The 10,031-nt window shown below is 44.5% G+C and overlaps 1 non-coding gene across 1 annotated transcript; it reads right to left on the reverse strand.

Annotated features, from left to right (window-relative positions):
* Positions 1 to 3,549: 3,549 nt before the first annotated feature.
* trnas-aga (transfer RNA serine (anticodon AGA)) lies at positions 3,550 to 3,631 on the reverse strand. Its single transcript has one exon. It is a non-coding gene; the product is annotated as a tRNA-Ser (tRNA).
* Between the last annotated feature and the right edge of the window lie 6,400 nt (positions 3,632 to 10,031).

Raw genomic sequence — 10,031 nt, forward strand, 5'->3', positions numbered from 1 at the left:
ATACCCTCCATCATGAGTGGCACCATCACTATGCTGATTGAGACAGACTTTGAGCAACTTTAACAACAAGTGGTAATTCAATCCTAGTTCAATGGAGAATGCAGGTGGGGATAGTGGGAGATGCACCAGACATACTTTAAAGACTTGTCTGAATCTGATGAAGTTACAACACAGGACTACTTGCATGCCAAACAGTAGAAGCAGCACACAATAGAGAAGGTTAAGTGATCCCAAAACGAACTGCTCAGACCGAAGTTCTGTAGTCCTGCAACATTCAGTTTTGAATGATGATGACACTAACAATTAACACCCTTGTCCCTAACAATGGCGAGCCCAGCAAATCAGTGTAAATGGCAAGACTGAAGTGTTTGCATTCATCTTCAGACAGACACACCATTAAATGATTAATCTCAGCTCTTCCGGAGGTCTACAATATCAAAGATGCCAGTTTTCAACCAATTAAATTTGCTCCATGTAATATCAAGGAAAAGATTCTGGATACTGCAAAAACCATGAGCCCTGATAACATTTCAATAATTGCACTGAAGACTTGTGCTCCAGGACCTGGGTTTTCATTACAAATACAACACTGGTATTTACCTGGTAATGTGGAAAGTTGTAGGATCACTATCAACATTGTGTGGTTACTATTGACCAGAAACTGAACCGGACTGGCCCTATAAATACTGTGGTTAGAAGAGTAGAACAGATCCCGCAGCAAATACCTCACCTGTCTCCAGTACCTGTCTACCATCTACAAGGTGCAAGTCAGGAGTATAATGGATGGCTGTAGTTCTAATAACACCCAGAGAAGATCAACACTTGAAACAGAAAACAGCCTGATTGACAGTTATCACCTCCACCACTTTCAACAGTCAGTTCCTTCACCTCTGACACACAGCGGTAACACTGTATACCATCAGCAAGATGCATTGAAATAATTCACCAAACCTACGACCTCTGCAACCGAAAAGGACAAAGGCAGCAGATGCACAGGAACACCACCTCCTGTAAGTTCCTTTCCAAGTCACAGCATCCTGGCTTGGAAATATATTGCTGCTCCTTAACCTTTTCTGGGTCAAAATCCTGCAACTCAACCCATCTATCAGCACTGTGGACATCCCTCCAGCCCAAGAACTGTAACGGTTCAAGATGGCAGCTCAGCTGCTGGCAATTAGGGATTGGAAATTAATGCTATCCTAGCCAGCAACGCCCTCAACCCGTGAATAAATATTTTAAAACACAATGAAGCTACCCTTCATGTAAGTTTGTCCTGCACCTGTAGAATTTTTTTTTAATATTCGTTCATTAGTTCATTCATCGTGGGTTAGAGACATACAGATATACAGCACAGAAACAGACCCTTCAGTCTAACTTGACCGAAGCCAACCAAATATTGTAAATAAATCCTGTCCCATTTGCCAGCATTTGGTCCATATCCCTCTAAACTCTTCCTATTCATATACCCATCCAGATGGCTTTTAAATGTTGCAATTATACCAAGCTCCACCACTTCCTCTGGCAGCTTTTTCCATACAGGCACCACCTTCTGTGTGAAAGAGTTGCCCCTGAGATCACTTTTAAATCTCTCCTCTTTCACCTTAAATCTACGCCCTCCTATTCTGGACTGCCCCGCCTGGGGAAAAGTCTTTGTCTATTTACCCTATCCATGCCTGTCATGATTTTCTAAACCTCTCTAAGGTCACCCTTAGCCTTTGACACTCGAGAGAAAATAGCCCCAGTCTATTCAGTCTCTCCCTCTAGTCCTAACCCTCCAACTCTGGCAACATCCTTGAATCATCTTCTCTGAACCCTTTCAGCTTTCACAACGTCTTTCCTATAGCAGGGAGACCAGAATTGCATGCAGTATTCCAGTAGTGATCGAAACAATATCATATGCAGCTGCAACATGGCCTTCCGACTCCTATGTTCAATGAACTGACCAACAAAGGCAAGCATACGAAATGCCTTTTTCACTGTTAGGCTACAATTTATTGCCCTTGACAAGGAAGTCATGAGCTGTATTCTTCAGTTCCACAGTTTTTGTGACACCTGTAAGATAAAAGTATAGTTAGGGTGGGAATTCCAGGATTTTGATCCAGGGATATAGCATCAATGGTATGTGGCTTGGTGGGGAACCTGAAGGAGTCACACTCCCATGTGTGTACTGCTCTTATCTTTTTATTTGGTAGAGCTCATAGACTTGAGGGAAGGTGTTATTGGTTTTGCTTTGGCATTTTGAAGAGCTGCAATTGTTTACAGAACATAGGATCAAGAGAAGGCCATTTGGACAATTTAGTCTGTTCCATCATTCAACTATATCATACTGACCTATGAAGCAAATTCAAATACCTGCTGTTGCATAATAGCAACGCACATTTAGATTAATTCAAACTGCAATGGAGTCAGGTACTTCAAATGGCTAGAATGAGACACAAAATAATGTCAACCCAATGGGTTTGATCCCAATACGAGCCATAGTAATACATGCACACTATCTCCTTGTCTTGTCATGCGTTTGATGTGACATGGAACTTTTTCGCAGACAGTTTTTCCCTTATATCGAGTTCTAGGTCCCACCCTTTAGGAAGAATGAAGAAAATATCAACGCTGAAGAATGTCAATGAAGAAAGATTGAAGAAAATAGGGCTGGGCCCCTTGGAGGGGAACAAAAAGAAAGTTGCTGGAAAAGCTCAGCAGTTCTGGCAGCATCTGTGAAAAGAACATCAGAGTTAACGTTTCCGGTCTGGTGACCCTTCCTCAGAATGGTGCAGACGTGATAAGCCCATAAGCCAAATGGCTTCCTTCTGTACCAAGATAACAAAGTGTGGGGCTGGATGAACACAGCAGGCCAAAACACCAGCTTTTGTGCTCCTGAGATGCTGCTCGGCCTGCTGTGTTCATCCAGCCCCACACTTTGTTATCTTGGATTCTCCAGTATCTGCAATTCCCATTATCTCCTTCTGTGCTGGGAATTTTTTTCTGATTCGATAACAGATTACTGTTGGACTTTCTGTTGAACTATGGCTAATTGCTTTGCCAAATTAAAACTGGTCATTGGACAATATGTAAAACACAAGTGATTATTTTGGTCATATTTCCCAGGTAAACTTACAGAGATTATAGATCCCTCAAATAAGTAACATCACCGGATGTGAAATGTTCCGGCCTCGATGCGGGGCAGCACTCCCAATACACTGATTATTTTTTAAGAAACACAGCAATACTACCGTATGGGAATTTTTCTGGCTAACTTAGACAATGGTCCCTATTCATGAACTTATAGGACGTCAAAAATTAAGACGTTCCCTCGGCAGATGGTCAAAAATAATAATAAATAGTTAAAGCAATTGCGAGGGTATCGACTTGTTTTGATGGAACGGGTGTTCTGGAGGAGCAGGAAGTAATCACCAAAACAGATTCTCAGCTCTTGTTTCGATTTTCAATCTCCTGCTGGAAATGTTTAAGTCCTGCTGACTTGTTTCAATTGTGTGAAAGGACAGAGGTTGGCAAAAATTAAATCTATTTCGTAAATGAAAAAAAGTAATCCGTAGTCGGCAGGATTCGAACCTGCGCGGGGAGACCCCAATGGATTTCTAGTCCATCGCCTTAACCACTCGGCCACGACTACCGCTTGTATAAATAGTTTGTTGCCGTTCACTGTAGTCAGAGGTCCTTAGCGCAAAGGAAATGGTTACATTGTAATGTTTTGTGTTTGGATTCCAAATGTTGCCATTGGTGGCCACGGGTCACCCCAGGTCATCAGATGGATACACCCACTCGCCGCTCTTTCCCATTCATTCATCCCCAGAGCGGAGCTGCCTCCAACGGAGAACCACACTTGACTTTAGCCAAAAGGCTGAGATAATCCAGGCTCAACCAAGTCGATTGATTTGCTTTGGATTCAATATTTCCTTCCTTGCTTGTCCACCCTCCCTCCTTTCCCGGTCTGTCCTAAATCTGGGCAGATTTTGTCATCTTATTCACTCGTATCCCATTTGTCCTGGCAAAGATTAATTGGAGATTTGATGATCTCGTGTAAAAAAAACACTCACACAAAACAAATCTTGTAAAAATAAAACGGGCATCAGTCACTCCGCTGTCCGCACAGGCTGCACCATTCTGTGACCAAAAGCATTGCTACCGAGGAAGGGGACGTTACATCTATTTAATAGTTGCCTTTTAACTCAGGCCTCACTGGCTCGACAAGCTGTCATTATTTTGTACTATCATACAAAAAACTGAACAACATCCCGTCAAACCAATGTGGAAGCCAAGAAATGCTTCATTATACACTTAACATGGGCTATCCGTAATCTTTTTCAATTCATAACGAAAATTTTTTTTATCAATTATTAATTTTAAACTACAAACAAATGCTATCTAAAAATAGCTTCCCGTGTCCTGTCAAAGTATGCAGTGTGTTTAATAATTTTCTAAAAATGAGAATAAAGTTTAATTTTAAAATGGAATTCCTTGATGATTCAGTAGGTTAGTGAGTTGCCCTGTGTGGTACTAACCCATACAAATGTGTGAACTCCCTGATTTAGTAGTTTCAATTTGGACAGTGATGGGACACAATTGCCTATGAAGCAGTCGATGTTGTTTGTTGTTTTCACAAATGGCTTTTCAATGTGGAGAAATTGAGGTGTTACTCCTATCAACAGCCATGAAAGCAAATACTTAATTGGCTTTCAAGCATTTAGAGGGTCTTGAGGTTATGAAAGATGCTGTGTCAAAACAATTTCTTTATGATCACCGATGATAATGGGAACTGCAGATGCTGGAGAATCTAAGATAATAAAGTGTGAAGCTGGATGAACACAGCAGGCCAAGCAGCATCTCAGGAGCACAAAAGCTGACGTTTCGGGCCTAGACCCTTCATCAGAGGCTCTGATGAAGGGTCTAGGCCCGAAACGTCAGCTTTTATGCTCCTGAGATGCTGCTTGACCTGCTGTGTTCATCCAGCTTCACACTTTATATTCTTTATGACCACCTTTCATTTTAATTCTCCATCCTTCACACTGACAATTCTGTCCTTGGCTGACTGCATTGTTCTAGTGAAGTTCAACATAAAGTTGAGGAAACAGAACTTCATCTTTCAATAGGCACAGCCTACCAGACTCAACGTTGAGGAGAACAATTTTAGTCCACATTCTTGCACCTAACTTGATCCTTTTTCTTTGTTTTATTCCCCTTACCAAATTTCCATCAGCACCAATCTCTCTTTGTTTCTTTACTTGCCCAACACTGTTCTGTTTGGCCCTGGGGATAACTCTTCTTTAATTCAATCTCTCCAGTCTTTCACCTTATCAAAATGCTATTTTTGTTCTTGACCCACCTAATGACCTATTGCTCAAAGCCTATTACTTTTCTAATTCTTGCCTGAACTCATGAAAGGTCATTGACCTGAAACATTACTATTTTTAATCCCTGTGTGGATGCAATCTGACCTGCTGAGTATTTCCATAGTTTGGTTTTTCCTTGCTTGACAAACTTCCTTTTGTTATCTTGTACACAAATTAGAATGCATGAGATGTTCCTTAATTTGGTGTCACAAAGTCAACAACTGAAGATTCTCAGGATGAAGATTGTTGACAACTTTAAAAAAAGAGAATCTGTTCAAGGTCTCTTCCAGAATTCTTGTCACTGAATGAATTCATGTTCAATCTCTAACTTTAAAGATAAGGTGTCAAAATATTATCTATTATGAGAAGTTGTCAGAAGACTAGTCATGACAAGATTTTCTGTTCAATGTTGATAGCTGCAGACTTATCTAACTATACTCATATACTCCTCAGTATGAAGTTGTTGATTTGCTCCAACAACAGGAGAACAAGGCATGCCCTAACACACCGGCCACACTGCCCTACATCAAGAACATATTGGAATAGACAGCAAAACACTAGCAATCAATGGTAGCCCACAAGCCCACAGCAACTCTACAACAAGAACTCACAAAGATTAAAGATTCCATTCCCACAACTTGCAGAACCAATATGGTTTACAACATACCATGCAAAGACTGCCACAAATATTACATTGGACAGACAAGAAGGAAACTAGCCATCAGAATACATGAACATCAACTAGCAGTAAAATGGTACGACAAACTCTCCTTAATATTGGTACACTCGGACAATGAAGGCCATCAGTTTAGCTGGAACCAGGTAACCATAGTAGCCCAAGCCAAACATAGAAATGCATGGGAATTACTGGAGGCATGGTTTTCCACCCATAATATAATCAACAAACATACAGAATTAGACCACATATTCAAACCCATACAGAATAAAACTGGAAATGACACTACTCGCTATAACAGACCAGACAGTACAAATTAAAGCACAGTAGAAAACCATCACTTCTTTGGAGTCTCCACTGATGATGTCACCTAGCATGGTGATGAAACGTTTGAACGAGAACAAGCCAGCTCGGTGAGCAAGTCATCAACCTCGCCCACAACTTGAGCCGCAGATCTTTGTCAAAACTTTAAATATTCCTCAGTATTTTACTAGCATTATGCTTCATTTGGTTTTAGAAATAGATATATTTGGCATTTTAACGCATAAAATCTATCATACATTTAATGTTCTTTTGATTGAAATTGGAAGAATTTTTCAGAGCTTCCCCCTGTTTTCTTTTAGACTCCTCTGCGAGATTGTTTGACTGTGGACTGCGAAGGCATGTGACAAATGTAATTTTTATCCTTTCATGAGATGTGGGCATCATAGTCTAGGCCAACATTTTTAGTGAGCCACATTCTCGAACTGCTGGAGTCTATATTAGGTACAATTTGTTTAGGGAAGGAGTACCAGGATTTTTAATCTATTGAAGATGAAGGAACAAGAATATAGTTCTTAGTCATGGTGGTATGGCTTGAATGGGTACTTAAAGGTGACATCTCCATGCATCTGCTGCCTTTGTCTTTCTAGGTGGTAGAGGTCCTGGGTTTGAAAGGAGCCATACTAGGTTGCTAGAGTGCATTTTGAATATACTGCTGCCGCTGTGCCATGCGAGTGGAGACAGCTGATATTTAAGATGATGAGTCTTGATGCTGAGCCAGCAGGCCACTATGTCCTGGATTTGATCACACTTATTACTTGTGCCTTGTGGTCAGGCTTTGAGGATGCAGGAGGTGAGTTACTCACTGCAGAATTCACAATTTCTGACCTGATTTATATTCACAATATTATTTGGCTACTCCAATACAGGCCTGGCCAAAGGTAACCTGCGACCAAGATGTTGATAGTGGGAGATTCAGCATTGGGATTACCACATGTCAAGGGGAGAAGGTTAGATTCTCTTTGTTGAAGATAATCATTGTTTGGTACTTGTATGGTAAAAATGTCGCTTGCCATTTATCACACAAAGTATGGTTACGTCCAGGTCTTGTTGCATTTGGACATGAACTGCTTTAAATGTTGGCAATCACTTGCTCACCTGGTATGTTGGGGCCCCTAGGAAATTCCACGCCACTGGCCATGGTACTGTGAGTCCTCATGTAGCTGATAAGTCCAATCCTAGAGCCACATCTCTAACACATGTTTGGCAGGTGTTTCTGGGAGGCAGAATTTGGGGAGGCTACAGCTTAGTGGTACTATTGCTGGACAGTTAATCCAGAGACCCAGATAACAATCTGGGGACCTGGGTCTGAATCCTGCCATGGCAGATGGTAGAATTTGAATTCAATAAATATCTGGAATTAAGAATATAATAACGACCGTAAATCCATTGTCGACTGTCAGGAAAATCCATCTGGTTTACTGTAGTATCAGAGATAATAGGAACTGCAGATGCTGGAGAATCCAAGATAATAAAATGTGAGGCTGGATGAACACAGCAGGCCAAGCAGCATCTCAGGAGCACAAAAGCTGACGTTTCGGACCTAGACCCTTCATCAGAGAGGGGGATGGGGTGAGGGTCCTGGAATAAATAGGGAGAGAGGGGGAGGTGGACCGAAGATGGAGAGAAAAGAAGATAGGTGGAAATCGTATAGGTGGGGAGGTAGGGAGGGGATAGGTCAGTCCAGGGAAGATGGACAGGTCAAGGAGGTGGGATGAGGTTAGTAGGTAGATGGGGGTGCGGCTTGGGGTGGGACGAAGTGATGGGTGAGAGGAAGAACAGGTTAGGGAGGCAGAGACAGGTTGGACTGGTTTTGGGATGCAGTGGGTGGAGGGGAAGAGCTGGGCTGGTTGTGTGGTGCAGTGGGGGGAGGGGACGAACTGGGCTGGTTTAGGGATGCGGTTGGGGAAGGGGAGATTTTGAAACTGGTGAAGTCCACATTGATACCATTAGGCTGCAGGGTTCCCAAGCGGAATATGAGTTGCTGTTCCTGCAACCTTCGGGTGGCATCATTGTGGCACTGCAGGAGGCCCATGATGGACATGTCATCTAAAGAATGGGAGGGGATGTGGAAATGGTTTGCGACTGGGAGGTGCAGTTGTTTGTTGCGAACTGAGCGGAGGTGTTCTGCAAAGCGGTCTCCAAGCCTCCGCTTGGTTTCCCCAATGTAGAGGAAGCCACACCGGGTACAGTGGATGCAGTATACCACATTGGCAGATGTGCAGGTGAACCTCTGCTTAATGTGGAATGTCATCTTGGGGCCTGGGATAGGGGTGAGGGAGGGGGTGTGGGGGCAAGTGTAGCATTTCCTGCGGTTGCAGGGGAAGGTGCCGGGTGTGGTGGGGTTAGAGGGCAGTGTGAAGCGAACAAGGGAGTCATGGAGAGAGTGGTCTCTCCGGAAAGCAGACAGGGGTGGGAATGGAAAAATGTCTTGGGTGGTGGGGTCGGATTGTCGATGGCGGAAGTGTAGGAGGATGATGCGTTGTATCCGGAGGTTGGTGGGGTGGTGTGTGAGAATGAGGGGGATCCTCTTTGGGCGGTTGTGGCGGGGGCGGGGTGTGAGGGATGTGTGGCGGGAAATGCGGGAGATGCGGTCACTGTGGGGGGAAAGTTGCGATCCTTGAAGAATTTGGACATCTGGGATGTGCGGGAGTGGAATGTCTTATCGTGGGAGCAGATGCGGCGGAGGCGGAGGAATTGGGAATAGGGGATGGAATTTTTGCAGGAGGGTGGGTGGGAGGAGGTGTATTCTAGGTAGCTATGGGAGTCGGTGGGCTTGAAATGGACATCAGTTACAAGCTGGTTGCCTGAGATGGAGACTGAGAGGTCCAGGAAGGTGAGGGATGTGTTGGAGATGGCCCAGGTGAACTGAAGGTTGGGGTGGAAGGTGTTGGTGAAGTGGATGAACTGTTTGAGCTCCTCTGGGGAGCAAGAGGCGGCGCCGAAACAGTCATCAATGTACCGGAGGAAGAGGTGGGGTTTGGGGCCTGTGTAGGTGCGGAAGAGGGACTGTTCCACGTAACCTAAAAAGAGGCAGGCATAGCTGGGGCCCATGCGGGTGCCCATGGCCACCCCCTTAGTCTGTAGGAAGTGGGAGGAGTCAAAAGGAAAGTTGTGCAGGGTGAGGACGAGTTCGGCTAGGCGGATGAGGGTGTCGGTGGAGGGGGACTGGTCGGGCCTGCAGGACAGGAAGAAGTGGAGGGCCTTGAGGCCATCTGCATGCGGAATGCAGGTGTATAGGGACTGGACTTCACCAGTTTCAAAATCTCCCCTTCCCCAACCGCATCCCTAAACCAGCCCAGTTCATCCCCTCCCCCCACTGCACCACACAACCAGCCCAGCTCTTCCCCTCCAACCACTGCATCCCAAAACCAGTCCAACCTGTCTCTGCCTCCCTAACCTGTTCTTCCTCTCACCCATCCCTTCCTCCCACCCCAAGCCGCACCCCCATCTACCTACTAACCTCATCCCACCTCCTTGGCCTGTCTGTCTTCCCTGGACTGACCTACCCCCTCCCTACCTCCCCACCTATACGATTTCCACCTATCTTCTTTTCTCTCCATCTTCGGTCCGCCTCCCCCTCTCTCCCTATTTATTCCAGGACCCTCCCCCCATCCCCCTCTCTGATGAAGGGTCTAGGCCCGAAACGTCAGCTTTTGTGCTCCTGAGATGCTGCTTGGCCTGCT

Source organism: Stegostoma tigrinum, chromosome 22 (assembly GCF_030684315.1).
Source record: "Stegostoma tigrinum isolate sSteTig4 chromosome 22, sSteTig4.hap1, whole genome shotgun sequence".
Taxonomy (NCBI): Eukaryota; Metazoa; Chordata; class Chondrichthyes; order Orectolobiformes; family Stegostomatidae; genus Stegostoma; species Stegostoma tigrinum.